This window comes from Octopus sinensis, linkage group LG16 (genome assembly GCF_006345805.1).
Source record: "Octopus sinensis linkage group LG16, ASM634580v1, whole genome shotgun sequence".
Classification (NCBI taxonomy): domain Eukaryota; kingdom Metazoa; phylum Mollusca; class Cephalopoda; order Octopoda; family Octopodidae; genus Octopus; species Octopus sinensis.
Genome location: NC_043012.1, coordinates 37,775,485 through 37,783,982, shown reverse-complemented (window position 1 = coordinate 37,783,982; position 8,498 = coordinate 37,775,485). Strand labels below are relative to the sequence as shown.

At 38.9% G+C, this 8,498-nt stretch overlaps 1 long non-coding RNA gene across 1 annotated transcript in view; it reads left to right on the top strand.

Moving 5' to 3' along the window:
• Positions 1-7,806, top strand: part of LOC118766566 — a 27,259-nt gene extending 19,453 nt beyond the window's left edge. The window contains exons 2-3 of the long non-coding RNA XR_005002507.1: positions 258-470; positions 7,324-7,806. This is a non-coding gene — a long non-coding RNA (uncharacterized LOC118766566). The remainder of the gene's footprint in view (positions 1-257; positions 471-7,323) is intronic.
• Positions 7,807-8,498: the final 692 nt, after the last annotated feature.

Sequence of the window (8,498 nt, the reverse complement as noted above, 5' to 3'; positions counted from 1 at the left end):
ATTATCTCCGGTGCCTTGATGTTTGGAATCACTAAATATTGAACTTCCATTAGAGTTAACCTTTCTGTGAAATGCCAAACGAGAACACTTTTGGTTTCATGTCCAAACAAGATGGCTTTACAATGTGTGTGTGTGTGTATCTATCTATACAGGCATGCATGTGTGCACATACATGTGTGTATATGTATATGTGTAGGCGTGTAGTAATAAGCGTATTTTTATGTATGTATGTATATTTCACTTTTTATTCATTTTAGTCATTGGACTGTGGCCATGCTGGGGCACCACACTGCATGGTATAGTTGGATGGACTGACCCCAGTACTATTTTGCTTTCAACCTGGGACCTATTATATCAGTCTCTTATATCTAACCACGAAGTTATGAGGATGAAAATAAAACCAACATCAGTTGTACAGCAGTGGCGGGAAACACACACACACACACACACACATGTATACATTTATGTATGTAAGTATGTTTCTATTCAGTTTTATTTTAAGATTTCTTGCCAATAGAGAGAGTTTCAGTTTTTAACCAAGATGCAAGGCTCCTCCATTGGAATTTCAACATTAACATGGTCGCCAGCCATGACCAGAAGCAACACTTCCCTTTGTCCTTCACTCACCATACAAAGAGAAGCTTTCGGCCAAAATCAAGAAAGGGCAATGCCACCTTTACCCCTTCTTCCTCTCTTGTCAGCACAGTGCAATCTCTACCCTTTCTTTCTCTTCCTGCAGACCATAACTTCTTCACTTTCAACTACCAATCGCAGGTGAACCTTTTGTCGCTCTCCCAACAATTACTACTCACTTACTAATTACTTGCTGGGAAAATAAAAAGCTGTAAACAATATTCCTTCCTTTTTTTTCGGTGTTATTCTTCGATGTTCTTTGTTGGTATTTCTCTATCGCGAGAATCTCAAGCATTACGTCTACATCATATCCACATGATTCTACATGTTTCTTTAGCTGCTACATTATGTGTGTGTGTGTGTGTGTGTGTATGTATGTGTGTGTGTGTATGTATGTATGTGTGTGTGTGTGTGTGTGTGTGGTGTGTGTATGTATGTATGTACATACGTACGTACGTATGTATGGGCATACATATTATTAAAGGCATGAAACTGTGTTTTAGTTTTTCGGTCAATGACTGATGAAGAATTAGGGTCCTTCTGAGTCTGTCCTATGTGTACGTTTTTTAGTATTTGGGGCATTTTTCATTTATGTATGTATGTATTTGTGTATATGAGCAGATTGGTGTGTTTTATTTTATGTGTGTCTTTTCATGTATATACTTGCATATCTAGTCATGTATGTATGTACGTATATACGACAGACTTCTTTCAGTTTCCATCTGCCAAATCCACTCACTTTGACTGGCCCTGGGCCATAGCAGAAGATACTTGCCGCAAGTGCCACGTCGTGGGTCTGAAGCCGGAACCATATTCTTGAGAAACCAAACTTCTTTACATCGTCGTCGTCGTCATCACATTGTACAGCAAACTGGAATTGATGGTCGGTCTGAGCTTATATACTGCACAAACATTTGATCATTATAAACAAATCACCTTTTGCAAGTGGTTCAATAATAAATTGCGGAGGCCTCGCCTGTCCTCTACGACAGGAGATACTGCGACATGTATTCGGTACCCTTCCAATGCGTATACCCGCATTAGTGCATATCGTACATTTTCTCAAACATAATACCCATTAACTATTGTGAATCTGTATTAAAGTGGTGTATTCACATTTTATAATGTATGTGAACATAAACATTTGAATATTGACGTCGCCAGCGATTTTGGAAGGCAAACAATATAAGGGAAATAACCCTGATTGCAAACCCTAAATGATTACTTCCCTTCACCTATTTTATTACGCCATTTATTTCCTTATGAAAACGTGACTGATATCGTATACAGGTTTTAAATATATATGCGCGCGCGCGTGCAGGGGTTCCGTGCACAATATCAAGTGATCCTTGCCGAGTTATAGGTTCATAGGGTAGCTTTCCAGGATTCTGTAGCTTATAACTACACGTGTGAAGGTGCATGGCTCAGTGGTTAGAGCGTCAAGCTCGCAATAATAAGGCAAGGAATTCGTTTCCCAGACTGGGATGCGTGTTGTGTTGTTGAGAAACACATTTTATTTCACGTTGTTGTGCTCCAGTCCGCTCAGCTGTAGAAATGAATAGCAACCTCGCTGGTGCCAAGTTATATCGGCCCCTTTTGCCTTTCCCTTGGATAACATCGGTGGTGTGGAGAGGAGAGGCTGGTATGGCATGGGCGACTGCTGGTCTGCCATAAACAGCCTTGCCCAGACTTGTGCCTTGGAGGGTAACTTTCTAGGTGCAGTCTCGTGGTCATTCATGACCGAAAGGAGTCTTTACCCTATAATTTCAATCTGGACAAAACGCCGGACATTCGCAGGAACACATTTACCTAGCCCCACCCCATATATAACCCTAACCCTCTAACCCTTCCTAACGATTCTTTTTCTCTTTTATATTCCCCTTCATGTATGATGAGAGTATTCCCTGACACATCGTTACCACCAACGGGTGAATGTGCATGGCATAGTGACTAGAGGTATCCAGCTCATGGTCGTAAGGTCATAAGTTCGAGTCTCAACGGAGCGTTATATTCTTTGCCAAGATACCTTATTTCATGTTGCCAGGGTTGTCGGTACCTTGAGCCGGCCCAACATATTGGTGCAGTCCACTCAAATGGTAAAAAACCAGCTGTGTTTCAAAGCGCTGTCATTCTTCATCACGCCGAATCCCTCTGAGAACTTCGTCAAGAGTACGTGTGTCTGTGAGATGCTCGGCCACTTGCATGTTAATTTCACGAACAGATTGTTTCGTTAATCGGCTCACCTGGAACCCTTGTCGTTGCTACCTCCAAATTTTTTCTCTTTGAAGCTGGGGTGGCCATTTATCTCATTCAAAGTAAGACACCTGTTCCTGTTTCTTTGTCATCCTTTTAGCTTCTCAATATCTACCACGAAGCTATCTCCATCAATACTACAACCTACTCAGTCGGATGGCGGCTCTTGTCCTGAAAGTTATTTACTGACTTCACTTGTACTAGTGACACCAATAAAAAAGATTTTTTAAAAAACACCTAGCACACTCTGTAAATTATAATTCTTCGAATTATTTTTTCGGTGTGTGTGTTTCCATATCATGTATAAAACGCTAAAATAGTATTTTTATTGGAATGTAACATGTAAGTATATGATCCAAATATAATACAAAACCACATTAAAAATATAAATCCAAAACTGGGAGAAAATGGAAAGAGAGAAACAAGGAAAAAAGTAAATAAGAAAAGGAAAAAAAGGGAGAAATACACATCAATTCAACCTTAAGTGCCTCAGTTGGTCGCATTGTCATTAGGAGAGACATCTATCTGTGGAAAGCAGATATTGGAGCTCAAATCAACCGACCGTCTTGGTGGTTTCTGTACAACTGTTCACTTCATGCCAACACGGAAGACAGATGTTAAACACACACGTACTCCATTCGTTTATTTCTGTTCGCGTAGAACAGTGGTTCCGAAAGTGGGCAGTATTGCCCCCCCACCCTGGGGGTAGTGGAAAGTTCCGAGGGGGCATTGAAGAAAAGCTGGACGGTAATGTGGTAGCGATTCATGTAAAAACAACAAAAATAATGGGTTCATTCGGTTAAGTTTTATTGCCTTCACAGTGTTTACCGTTTTACAAAAGCAAATTGGAAAATTGGACAAAACAAAGAACACAACTGAAAAATTAAAAGAAGGGAAAAAAACAAAGCAATTCACCACCTCGGGTTGAAAAGTTGGGGGCGCTGAAAAACCTCTCTAATGGCTATTGAGACACTCTTGCAGCGCATGCCGCGTGTGATGGTGATGCGCTGGAACAGTCAAGCGCCCTCACCAGCCTCACCTGTTACCTCTGCTGGGCGAATCGCTTTGAATTTGCTTCAGAAAGAGGTTTATGTTTGTGATGGTTAGTTGGGGTAGGAGGGATAGGAATGTGACCTGGGTGTCAAGGGTGCTGCAGCCCCAAAGAGTTTGGCAACCACTGGTGTAGAACATGATTAATTGTATAAGTTTTGTTATTTGGGAATGCGCGTATGACGTCATCGTTAGTGTTCAAGAAAGATAACTCTTTCAAAGTTATCTGCAACTCTTAAAGAAGTAGACAAACAAAAATTGTCGACAATTTGATTTCTCTGAAGTACGATTTATTTCCATAACACAGAGGTTATGAATGTGATCAAATATATTTAATGAATCTGCTGTTAACGTTACAGAAACCATACAGATTGTCCGTATTTTGTTACAGTCCGATTTGAAACGGGAAATCTTATCACAAGTTTTTACTAAAAGAAATGACCTCAACATAATATGCTATTAAACTCATCTAAAAGAAACACCTTTGCCCAACATATAAACACTCGAGACTGTGTAATAAGGCAGTCATCAACGCTCAGTTTTTGAATGGCGGCTGAACTAGTACTTATTCTATCGGTGTATTTTGCCAAACCGCTAAGTTACGTGGACGTAAACACACCACACACATATATACGACAGGCTTCCATATATATATATATATATATACACGACGGGTTTCTGTCTCCCAAATCCACTCACAAGGCTTTGGTCGGCCCGAGGCTATAGTAGAAGTATAAATTTTTCTGGGGGAAAGTAGGTCGGGTAATCCTGTTTTAAAATAACATTTGAAAAAAACACAGAAAAAGCCAATACATCGCAACATCATGCAAACTGCTCTATCAGTTGGATACGTTACATGAGTGGTTTCCAAACTTTTTCGGGCTGCAGCCCCCTTGGCACACAGGCCACATTCCTGGTGCCTCCAAACTAGAACTATTTCAATCAAGAAAAAGGTCAGGTGAAAAAAAAAAAAGAGAGAGGTGCAGGAGTAGCTGTGTGATAAGAAGCTTGCTTACCAACCACATGGTTCCGGGTTCAGTCCCACTGCGTGATTTCTTAGGCAAGTGTCTTCTACTACAGCCTCGAGCCGACCAAAGCCTTGTGAGTGGATTTGGGAGACGGAAACCCGTCGTGTATATATATATATATATATATATATATATATATATATATGGAAGCCTGTCGTATATATGTGTGTGGTGTGTTTACGTCCACGTAACTTAGCGGTTTGGCAAAAGACACCGATAGAATAAGTACTAGGCTTACAAAGAATGAGTCCTGGGGTCGATTTGTTCGACTAAAGGCGGTGCTCCAGTGTGGCCGCAGTAAAACATATATATAGGGGGAGAATATTCTCCTATAAATAGAAAACTATTTATCAGAAATTGTTTTAGCAAATCGCAATTTTTTTGATACTTGAGCACACAGATATGAAGAGAAACAGAAACGAGAAGAATTAACAACAGCGGTGACACAAAAAGAAACAATAGCGAGACTACATTCGAAATCTTTCACGTGTGAAATCATTCATGCTGAGCATAATTAGTCAAGTGTGAGAAAATGTATTGGGAAGAATCCGAGATAGACAAATGACCTTTAATTCTCCGTTATGTCAGCCAGATTTGTCAACAAGTAGTGAAGGTATGTGGCTTTGTGGTCGGGGTATTCGACTCACAATCGTATGGTTACGAGTTCGATTCTCGGCGACGCGTTGTGTCCTTGAGCAAAACACTTCACTTCACATTGTTCTAGTCCAGTTTGCAGGCAAAAATGAGTTGTACATGCATTTCAAAAGGCCAGCCTTGTCACATTCTGTATCACGCTGAATCTCCCCGAGAACTACGTTAAGGGTACGAGTGTCTATAGAGTGCTTAGCCATTGGCACATTAATTTCACGAGCAGGCTGTTCCATTGACCGGATCAACTGGTTAAACATTATCGGACTGAGAGAAATTACAGTTTTAAAATGGTCTTTAAAAGCCTACCAAGTCTGGAGGAGCAATTTATTTCCAAGGACCCACCAACCATAAATAAGATCTTCCAGTTCATGGAAGCTACAAAATGATAGAACGGAAACTGTTACCCGTTCTTTTGCAGCGGTTCTGAAAGTTGTTCAGCTGGTCCGGCTGAGTTGATAAATGAAACTATATTTCTTGGGCTGCGTGTAGAAGTAAATGAACAACACCTGCGAACATTTAATAGAATATTTTATTATCACACATGAAGACAAACTACGTTTTACATATAGCAAAAGTAATAATTATATATTAGAAGAGAGATACTGCTTGGAGTTTATGGGAAGATATTGATGCGATAACCTACAGCTTGCCCAACATAACTGGAAACAATTGTGCTATGTTCGTGGCGACGGAGGTTTCTGTCATCTATCAGCGCCCTCTGTCTTAGCCACCTTCCCGGGTCGTCTGGTTGGGAAAATGCACGCCGAATGGGTTTTAGCGGGAACCAGACGTGAAATTCTAGAATGTTCGAGAAAATCTGTCCATACATTGCTTCACGCTGACTAACCGGTTAATAGACCGATCATGTGAAACTATAGTAGTTTGCCGTGATGTCTGACCATATATCCAAGGATTCGGCTTCGAATCTGCGTCTCTTTCTCCTTTTATCTTGTTTCATTTCTGCTTACTCTTTTATACAAAAGTAATACTTTTTGTGAGTTTGTCATGGCATGCCAGTTTACACGGATGTTTAAATTAAATGAATAAATCAATAGCTCTCTGATCATAAAAAAGTGTATTGGAATCACAGAATCGGTAGAACATCAGACGCACTGTCATTCAGCACTTAGTTGCGATTCTTTATGTTCTGAGTTCAAATCAGCTTAAGAAAGTTTTGCTTTTCATTCTGCCGAACTACGAACTCTAAAATACTGAAGGAAGTTCAGGAGAAACAAAAGATAATTATGAAACGCGATATTATTTCAAAAATAAATTCCTGTTACTCAGTATTAATATAATTAATAATATGCAATGTTTTGGAGATGAAATATCAAAACTGAAACTGTTCTGCAATGTCCATAAATTTTTTATATTAGAAAATTTTTAAAAACTGAATTGCTTATATTTATGTTTTTTTTTGTGTGTATATATGTGTGTATGTATGTATATTTATGTATTTGTGGTTATGTGCATGGATATATATTTGTGTATGTAAACGCAATCAATTCAGCAGGAAAAAAACAACGTTAAAGAAATAAAAATTTTCACGGAAATTACCGAACAAATACGGTCAGTTTTGATACACCATCTCCAAAACATCACCTAACGATATTATTCTTAAAACTAAATTTTAAAAATGCATAAGGACGATTGTTTTTGATTCTCTATATTTTATTTACTTTTTCTTGATTTCCTTTCTTTTGGTTAGGCCCGAAAGAAGGACCTATGGCCAGTGATTTTCCTAACGTCAACCCGGCACGGTTAACGTTCCTCTTGAGCTGGCGGCTGCGAGAAAAACATTAGCAAGGACGAACTTCCGGTGAGAATAACGTTCTGGGATGGAAAAAAATTGCCCATTGTGTTTTGTACGACCCCCACTGAGGAGAAAGGTCTCTCCTGAACAAATTTATATGCTTCGAAAAGAAAAAAAAAACTCCACTTCCGAGCACTTGTGTTCATACGAGTAATTCATCGTTGGTCAGATTCAATGGCGAAAATAGCGATTTCAAGGCGGCCTAAGTAATATAGTACCGGACCAGTTATCCAGCAAGCTTGCAACCGGAAGTGGCTCGAATTTCTGGACTATCCGGTTTTCTGGAAACAGTTTTAAATATATACTTAAAATATGAATAAACTATGAAAAGTAAAGTGCAAAATTGTATTTAATAGATTCAAATTAATACACTTCTAAAGCAGAGTCAGATATTTATTCATCCACTTAAAATTCTTAAAATATATCTTGCTGTACCATATATACAGTATAATGTCTATAGCATGAAAATTGAACAAAGGACACGGCTTAATACAACAGATACTTGTACAAATTAATACACATCTAAAGCAGGGTATGCTAAATCTTTATCAATCCACTTAAAAGATAAACAAAACTATTTTCAACATATCGTATGCAAATTAACCAACTTCAAAAACGGGATCTGTTTCTTCGGTACAGAGTGCAGGATATTGCGTGATATTACACATTATTCTTGGGTTTCTAGAAGCCATCTAAAAGGTCCGGTACTGAATATGTAAAATTATTATAGGTATCGCAAAGAATCACAAACCTCACCGAATACAGAAAGCTGTTTTAATTGATACGTGTAATAATCCACTGTTACACCCATAACTCTATCTGCGGATAAGTTTGATAAGTTTTGATATTTGGTTTAGCTAGTTAGGCTGCGTGGTTTGGGGCCCATATTAAAACCTTGTCCATTTAATGTTTTCAATGAACCTATTTTTTTTTTTACATATAAATATAGAGATTTTTTGCCAACAAGTAAACTGTATGCCAGAGGTGTCTAGATAAGCATTTATCACTAGAGATATGACTGCACGCTAGCTACAAAAGATAGCTATATCTTCTTGATGTGAGGGGTGGGA